Source organism: Pteropus alecto, unplaced genomic scaffold, assembly GCF_000325575.1.
Source record: "Pteropus alecto unplaced genomic scaffold, ASM32557v1 scaffold8, whole genome shotgun sequence".
Classification (NCBI taxonomy): Eukaryota; Metazoa; Chordata; class Mammalia; order Chiroptera; family Pteropodidae; genus Pteropus; species Pteropus alecto.
In genome coordinates, this window is record NW_006494609.1 from 22919281 (window position 1) to 22927801 (window position 8521).

The following is an 8521-nucleotide window of genomic DNA, read 5'->3' on the forward strand; positions in this document are numbered from 1 at the left end:
TCTTCGCCCACCCCATCTTCCCTCCTTTCTCTCCTCTCACACTTTTCAACCCAAAATGGTTTGGGTTTAGAAGGTTATCTTTCCTTCTTCAAACAACGTGTTATACAGTGTTATCTTTTTTTTAATAGGTAATACATTTACATGATTCAAGATTCAAAAACAATAAAAACAATACAACAGAAATTCCCTGCTCGTACCCTTCTGCCCCAGTTCCTCTCTCCATAGAATAGTCAACCTATAAGGGATCTTTTATTCATTTTTCCTTTTTCTTACACAAATGGTGGCATAGTATAAACTGTTCTGCACTTTGCATTTTTTACTCAACACTTTAACTTGGAGAGCATCTTTGTTTTATTTGATGGCGGCTCTATTTTGTGCTTGTACCATCCTTATTAACTGGGACTCTGCTGATGGGCATCTAGGCCATTTCTGATGGTCCGTCCGATCATTCAAACATTTAGTACATTCACAAAGTTATGCAACCATGACCTCTACCTAGTTCCAAAATATGTTCATCACCCCAGTGGAAAACCCATACCCATTAAGCAGTCTCAAAAATTTGATGCTAAGTGACAGAAGCCAGACACTAAAGGCCACATATTGTACGATTCCATTTATAGGAAACGTCCAGCATAGGCAAAATCCGTGGAGACAGAGAGTCGATGAGTGATTGCCAGAGGCTGGGAAGTGGAGAGTGACCCCTAATACGTACGGGGCTCCTTTTTGTGATGCTGTCAATGTTCCGAAATTAGTGGCCATGGTTGCACAACTGCAGAAATGAATATTAAATGATTAGAATAGTATTTTATGTGAATTGTATCTCAAAATAAATTGAAAAACCAACCAAAGGTGCTTGCTGCCGGTATTATCATGGTCGATGTGCCGTCTTCGGTGGCTCTGCAAGGCCACGTCTAACGTCTGCGGACCACAGGGATTCGAGTTTATCCTTCTTATCTCCTTGTGGTCTTTCCCCTCATTTTGACACTTGTCTAGATGTTGCATTTATCTTTCTCTCACTGTCTCCTCATGTTTCTTTCTTCTACCCAGGTAGGTTCTAAGCATCTTGGGCCGCCCACCTGTTTTATCTCCACGCAGGCAGCTCGTGTTACTGGATATTCATCAGGCGCCTGTTAAACAGGTAAATGCATTCAACAGGTGAGTCCCAGCCTAATTGTTTCTGATCACCACGTGCTGGTGGATTTTCTGCTGCTTCACCGCTGATAGGATTTCTCGGTGGTGAAATCATAAAGGAGACCCTAGGTCCTGGGGAGTTAGGACAAGGCGCCTCCTGTGAGTAGACACGGACTTACTGTACTTGTCCTGGTGAGCAGGGCCTGCTACATTGCAGCCCTCACCTGCCCATCCAGCCCAGATCCCTGGTGCACAGCCTGCATGTCACATCTCTAGGCACTGGGAGAGGCATAGGGGAAGGGCCTACAGCACGAAAAACCAAAGGACACAGACAGGGGACCATGGCAGGAAGACAAGAAGGGAATGAAAAGATTTTGCCTAGAGCGCTGGTTCTCAAACTTTAGCAGTGCTAAAACCATCTGCCTGCAGGTGACTCTGGTTTCTTAAATCCAGATTCCAGGGCCCCAGAGATTCCGAGTCCGGGTTGGGGCTTGAGAATTGGCATCTTAAACAGGATCCCAGGGGACACTGCTGCTGCACCAGTGACTTTGTTTTGAGAATCCCAGGCCTAGATAATTATTTTCTTTTTTTTTTTTTTATTCCTATAGCACCTGGTCTTCCTAGGTGGTCTCCCATCCAAGGACTAACCAGGCCCGACCCTGCTTAGCTTCCAAGATCAGACGGGATCGGGCGTGTTCAGGGTGACATGGCCATAGACTAGATAATTCATTATTCTTTCTTTAATTCTAAATAGACTAAGAAATGCTACTTCACAAAGAAAAAGCGATTGCTGGGGGACATCTCTCCCTACAAAAACACTGTCAAACACCATGCAGGGGTGTTGGCCTTCTCAGCTTTCAGCTCTATGGCCTGGTCACCTGCTTCCTTGGATCACTCATGCCGGAAATGATAAGAAGACTCGACAAATGAGAAACAGCAACTTTGCCCCGAGCCCCTTGCCTGCACAGCACACAGTGCCAGCCGCCAGATGCGAGTATTCCACGCTCAAGAGATGGAGCCACCCTGCATCTTAGGGTTCAGCTTTTAAACTCGGCATGAACACTGCCTAATTATAGCCACTTGAGCTTTTTGACTCATTCGAAATGAGTTTCTCAGGCAGTTCACCCCATAGTCTAACATTAGCTGTTCCCTGTTTTCCAATGTCAAGAGATTCAGCCATTAGGCGATGTTTAGCAGGGAATCTGTTTGCTCCTGCTGAGCATCTTAATTAATGTTCTAACCAGGAAACTGGCAGAAATTGGAAAAAAAAATTAGGAATGGCAGAAATTTCAAATGTGTTAACTTTGGTGAGGTGAATAAAATGCAAATCTACTTAAACATATTAGAAATCAAGTCTACGCCCGTGCCACCCTGAACACGCCTGATCTCCTCTGATCTCAGAAGCTAAGCAGGGTCGGGCCTGGTTAGTCCTTGGATGGGAGACCACCTAGGAAGACCAAGTGCTGTAGGCGTTAAAAAAAAATAAAAATAAATAAGTAAAAGTCTATTTTAAAAAAGCAGGATACAAAACAATACATATAGTATAATTTTAAAAAATAAAAAAGATATTAGAAATCAGATTCATTTTAGAAAATAATAACCATTTCTCAGAGGAAAACTAAGCTCGAACAGTAGTATGAAATAAGGAAGAGCAAGAAAAACATCGGCCATTCAAATTAGCATGAAGATCGGTAAGTAACTACACACTACAATGAGATTCCGTCTAGTGTGGATGCGAAAATAGGTGAACTTGAGACTAGAGAGAAGTCGATGCAGTTCTCTCAGAGAAAGATTTTTTTTTAAGTGTAATAGAGTAATAGTTGTTTTTTTTTTTTTTTTAAGTGTAAGAAAAGGTTTTCTAAAAGAAGACTAGGAAATATTAAAATTCAGCTCTTAAAGCGATAGGAGAGAGGGACTGATTTGCATCCAGGACAAATTTAACCCTTGATAAAAAGGAATTAAACAGCAGACTGACAGGTTGTGGAAGCCTTGTGGCCTGTCGCTGGAGACCCAGAGAGGTGAAGCGCTGTGCCAAGGTCGCCCACTCACTGGCGGCCACCGTAGGCTCAGACCTGAGTCCGCGGCTTCCAGCTCTCTGTGTTTCTATGGCTCTCTCTTAACGTCTAAAAGAGATCCTTGTAAGAGCTTTGCAAGTAATGTCCATGCCTGAAGGAAGAACATTTGTTAAAGTCTCTGGAACCACCTGATTTGTTGTAGCAAATTAGAAGCCACGTCTGAAAAGTCCTTCTGTTTATCTAGTTTTCTTTCGTATTGTCTAACAGCTTCGACATGGTACGTATTGTACAACAAAGCATTTCATTTCTGTTTTTCTCCCCCTTTCTTTCCAAAATCGACTGGCAAGAATTCAGCTCCTACATCAAGTTTTGCTCTATCTTTGTGTGTGTCAAGGCCCGAGTAAAAATTTAAAAATGTAAAAAGAAGGATGGAAGAAAGTTCAAGAGAACTGTCCAGGAAGAGACGAAATACAGAGGCCCAAACCATAGAAGAGAGAAGGAAATTAGAGAACCAGCCCGGAAGGCTGACCTCTGAAGAATGGTGTTCCAGAAAAAGAAAGAGAATGTGGAGTGAGAGACACGATCCAATCTCCTTCAGACCCATCCTTCACCAGAAATGTCGCCAGAACAGAAGGGCATGCTTCTACAGAGAAGAGGCCTACAGAATGCCCCGCACGATAAATTTAACATTCTTTCAACCAATAATTACCGAAACACCTACTATGTGCCGGGTACTGTTCTAGGAACTCGGGATCCCTGTGAGCATGGAGGCAGAGACCAGGGTGAGGCTGCTACCAGCCAAGGAACACCAGAGATGCCAGCAGCCCCCAGAAGCTGAGGACACCGTCTCCCTTAGAACCTTCCAAAGGAACCAACCCAGCTTATGACACTTCAGCCTGCGTACGCAGCCCTAGAAAACTCATACAGTAGGTCTTTATTTTCATTTAAAGGTTCCAATGTATAAATAGAATGACAAATTTTATAAGTTGAGTTTAAAGTAAATGGACTGTTTAAAATCTAAGGTAGCTAGCTGCCTGGACAAAAGTCCCCCTTTCAGACATTTAAAAACCCGAATAATAATACTCTGTACCGTGTAATTTTGACCGTGTATGTTTACGTTTTCCTAGCTCAAATAATGGAAATTAGCGTTTGTCTATCTTGGAAGAGCTGTCAGGTGGATTGAGAACTGGCGGTCGAAGGCCAGAGACCCAGCGCGGGCCTGGGGAAACCTGGGCACCGGGGTGCGGAGTGGACACGTAGGTCTCGGGTGCCCCCTACCGTCTACCCTCGGCCACTGCGTCTTCGGTCTCCGTGTAGCCTTGGCCCGGCGCGCCGCGCTCGCGGGAAACGTGGCTGGAACTCCGGCTGACTTGTGTCAGGGCTAGACCTCTAAGGGACGGTCCATCAACTTAGCTTCATTCGACAAACCTTGATGGCCACCTACTATGTGCAGCCACTGTCCTAGATGCTGGCGATGCAAAATAGAGATTACCGCCCCCCTGCGGTTCATGAAATAAGCGAGCGATGGAGGAAATGAAGCGGGAAGGGCAGGGTTTTCTGGATGCCTGTTGCAGCTGTAAATAGGGGATCAGGGAAGCTTCGCTGAATATGTGACTTTTAAGCAAAGGCCTAGAGGAGATGAGGAAGTGGCCTTGGCACTGTCTGGAGAAAGGGGGTCCAGGAAGCCGGGACAGGAGCCCCAAGGCAGCAGCAGGGCGGGTGAGCAAGGCCCGGAACGGAGGGCGGTGGGGCTGGGGGAATATCGGGGAGGTGGGAGGGGGAAGGAGGGAAGGAGCAGGTTAGGCGGGATCTTTCAGATGGCCATTAGTCTGGGTGTAGAGTTGCCAGGTGAGTCCAGGATGCCCAGTTAAAGTTGAATTTCAGATAAACAACTAATACTGGTTTAGTATAACTGTGTCACAAATATCGCATGGGACATACTTGTACTAAATTTGCTAAATCTGGCAACCCTATCAGGGCTGGGCTAGAAGGGGAGAGTTCGAACAGAAATGATTTTATCTGACTTTGTTTTAAAATGTAAGATAATTTTAAAATTAGCTCATTCATCTATCTGACTCCTACTCATTAAATACATACTATTCCAGACAGTGTGCCTGGCTCTGGGCATTCAGCTGTAAGCAATCAGACAGGATGCCTGCCATTACGGGTAGTTCTCCCTGCCCAGAGGGCTCCACGCCCTTTGGTCTAGTAGACTCATCCATCCCTGACCTTCAGAACACAGTCAGGTGTCCCAGTGTCAGAACCCTCCACGACCAGCACGGTTTACGCACACTCAGCACAACACCCGGGCCTCTCCACTCACTGCAAACCTGTCTTTGCTGAACTGTGGGCTCCACGAGGACAGGGTTAGGTCTGTGTTACTCACAGCTGGCTGCCTGGGACTAGGGCATTACCAGGCTTAGTAAGTTTAGACTGAGTGGCCATTTGTTTAAACCTGGTTCTCCAGACTTCCTGGTGGTGGGGTGAGCTACCTAACATCCTTTCAATTAAATATATTCTGTTAAGATTAGCTGGACTTAGCTTCTGCAGCTTGCAACAGAGAACCCTGATGAAACATGGGTGCGGAAGCAGTCAGATCAGAGATGTACACAGTGTGAAAAACGGGTGCTCCCTTCTCTGGACCACCTGCCATATCAGCACAGGTGGTCAGAGCCTCTCACAGACCCTGGAACAGCCAGGTGGGGGAAGGGACATGTTTGAGTTTTGTTCCCAACATTCTCTGTCTCTGTCTCTGTCTCTGTCTCTCTGTCTCTCTGTCTCTCTGTCTCTCTGTCTCTCTGTCTCTCTGTCTCTCTCTCTCTCTCTCTCTCTCTCTCTCTAATGCATACAGACCCTATCTCTTTGGGGTGCGTACTGTCTGGTGCCCATCCAGCAGCAAGTTCATGATTTATTCATGTGCTAGTTAGAGGGCAAAATGAAGACATTTTCCAAAGTGGGGAGGAAAGACTACGGCTTCTCCATCTGATGAAACAAGGAGGAACCATTTACAATGAAATGAAACTTGCAATTACTTAGGGATATGCTTATGATAGAATATTAAGTATAAAAAGCAAGAATTAAAATTATATTCTTTTAAACAAGGTTACATTGTACCCCTCTACATATATTTAAATATATATTTAAAATATATATCTATATATTTAAATACACCTGTATAGTGAAAAAAATTGGCAAGAAGGGTGATGAGACCCCAGGGCAGTGGGGAATTCAGTGGTTCTTTTCTCCTTTCTCAGATTTTCTGTTAATTGCTAAGCTTTATTTAGCTACACCAAAAGCTCGTGATGCACGAAGTTTCCATGCTGCAAGGATTCTCGAGGACAAATAAAAATAGCTTTGAGTCGCCACATTTGAACATCTTTCTCGCCAGCTAAGCCACTGCAGTTTGCATTTTCCCATTGAAAGCCTCTCATTCGCTCTAAGAGGCCGCCTCCCTTCTCCTTGAAAGCCGCTGGGTCTCAGGTGTTTCACCCAGCCAATGGGGGATGGGAACAGCCTCAGCCGGAAGCGGGTGAGAACCAGCGCCACCGACTTAGCCAGGAGGCGTGAGGCCCCTTTGCAGTGCAGCACAGGCGTAGATACCTCATAGGAAGAGCAGCGGCAGCTTCGCGTCAAGTGGCCGGTTAGCTCAGTTGGTTAGAGCGTGGTGCTAATAACGCCAAGGTCGCGGGTTCGATCCCCGTACGGGCCACAGCTGCGTTTTTTTTCCTTTGCCGATTATCTCACTCCCATTTTTTAAAATATACATTTCGAGGGCTGTAAACTGCGTGCGGACAGATCAGAGTGCGGAAGTCTTCCAAACTCCGCTTTTTCGCAGGCGGTCTATGGGGAGATGGCAGGATCCGGCGCTCACTGTACCCCGCAGCCACTCTTAGGGTCTTTTTAAGGATGCCACCGCCAGTCGCTTTCTAATGTAGAGCTTCTGAGGGCCCTCTGCAGAGACCCCAGCTCTCCGGACTTCTGAGAGTTGGAACTAATGCATGCTACAAATGTTTATAGGGAGCCAACTGTGTGCCCGGCGCCGTCTAAGCTGGGAGCACCGCAGTCAGTGAGGGACACCAAAGCCTACACTCATGGAGACAATGACCGGCCAATGACCTCCCTGATTCTAGCGAGGCGGTCTGGCTGTGGAAGCATCTGGAAACCTTCTCTTGCTACTTTTTTGCTCTTCAGAGAGATCTTAGGGTTCATACTTGTTCCTCGTGGTCCTGCAGTTTGCAGCCAGACAGCAGCTGGGCCACCAACTCATTCCTGGTTGGAGTCTGCAGGCGTGGGCAGGAGTGTTCAGTTTAACAAAAGCCAGCTTTTTAGGGTCAATGCCATTTTATATCAGGGTCCGGTAGGGGCTCCGCCATCTTCAAAAAATCTCCAGTGAGAACATCTACTAACTCACTCATTCTTTTCTCAAATATGCTTTAAGCTCTGACTTAAATAAATTACAACTCAAGTCCACAGACCACCGGAGAATGAAGGGCGAGTGTCCGGCGTGTGGGAAAGGTTCTCACTAAGTGCCAGCCGCGGGACCATTGTCACTATGAACAGTTAGGAGAACCCGGGGGCCGCGAACACCTGGAGCAGACTCCTGAACACCTGCTGCGTGTCACAGCTCGGACGCGTGTGTCAGGCTCCTTGTTAGATGCAGGGACCCAGAGGAGAAAGAGGCAGCCGAGATTGCTGCCTGCAGAATGCACTTTTTTTTTTTTTTTCCAAATCAAGGCCTTGAAAGGGTCTAGAACATGCCTCTGCTCAAAAATATTTGAGCAGAAGGCATTTGAGATCCCTAACAGTCTTCTCTGCCTAAAAACAGAGTCTTCCAAAAGAACTCAGAAGAATTCCATTGTCATAAATCCCCTTCCCTGAGGATAATCAGAGAAGACCAACCCTTATCACTGGACAGGAGTTGGCAGCACGCTTAAACGGGCATTGTCACAAAACTATCGTATCTTCCTTCAACTCTAGGTAGGGGCCTGTTTATCTTTCCTAAAAGTCATTTGTTTTCCCGTAAGGGCCGGTCTCTCCTTTCCTTCCCCTACTGAGATAATGTATAAGCCCCACATTCTAACTGCCTCTTTGAGTCACATATTTCTGTAAACTCCCATAGGTACATTAATAAAAATACAGGATTAAAGTTGGTCTTTTCTCTTGTTAATCTGTCATTTGTCAGTTTAAATTACAGGCCCTCCAAAATTGAACCTAAATGGGTAGAGAAAAAGTTTTTCCTCTTTTGGTTTCGAACAGATGATAAAACCAAGAACTGTGTTTTAGATGAAGGGTGAAGTTCTTGGCTTAGGGGTCAGAGGGCACCTTTCTGACATCTGAGGATGGGAGGATGAGAAGGGCTTTTTTGTAAAAGTTTA

The 8521-nt window shown here is 45.9% G+C and overlaps 1 non-coding gene and 2 pseudogenes across 1 annotated transcript; 2 read left to right on the top strand and 1 right to left on the bottom strand.

Annotated features, from left to right (window-relative positions):
* Nucleotides 1-1730: 1730 nt before the first annotated feature.
* Nucleotides 1731-1849, bottom strand: LOC112473967 (annotated as a pseudogene).
* A 635-nt stretch (nt 1850-2484) lies between these two features.
* LOC112473738 lies at nt 2485-2603 on the top strand (annotated as a pseudogene).
* Nucleotides 2604-6781: 4178 nt separating this feature from the next.
* On the top strand, nt 6782-6855 carry TRNAI-AAU. Its single transcript has one exon. It is a non-coding gene; the product is annotated as a tRNA-Ile (tRNA).
* Nucleotides 6856-8521: the final 1666 nt, after the last annotated feature.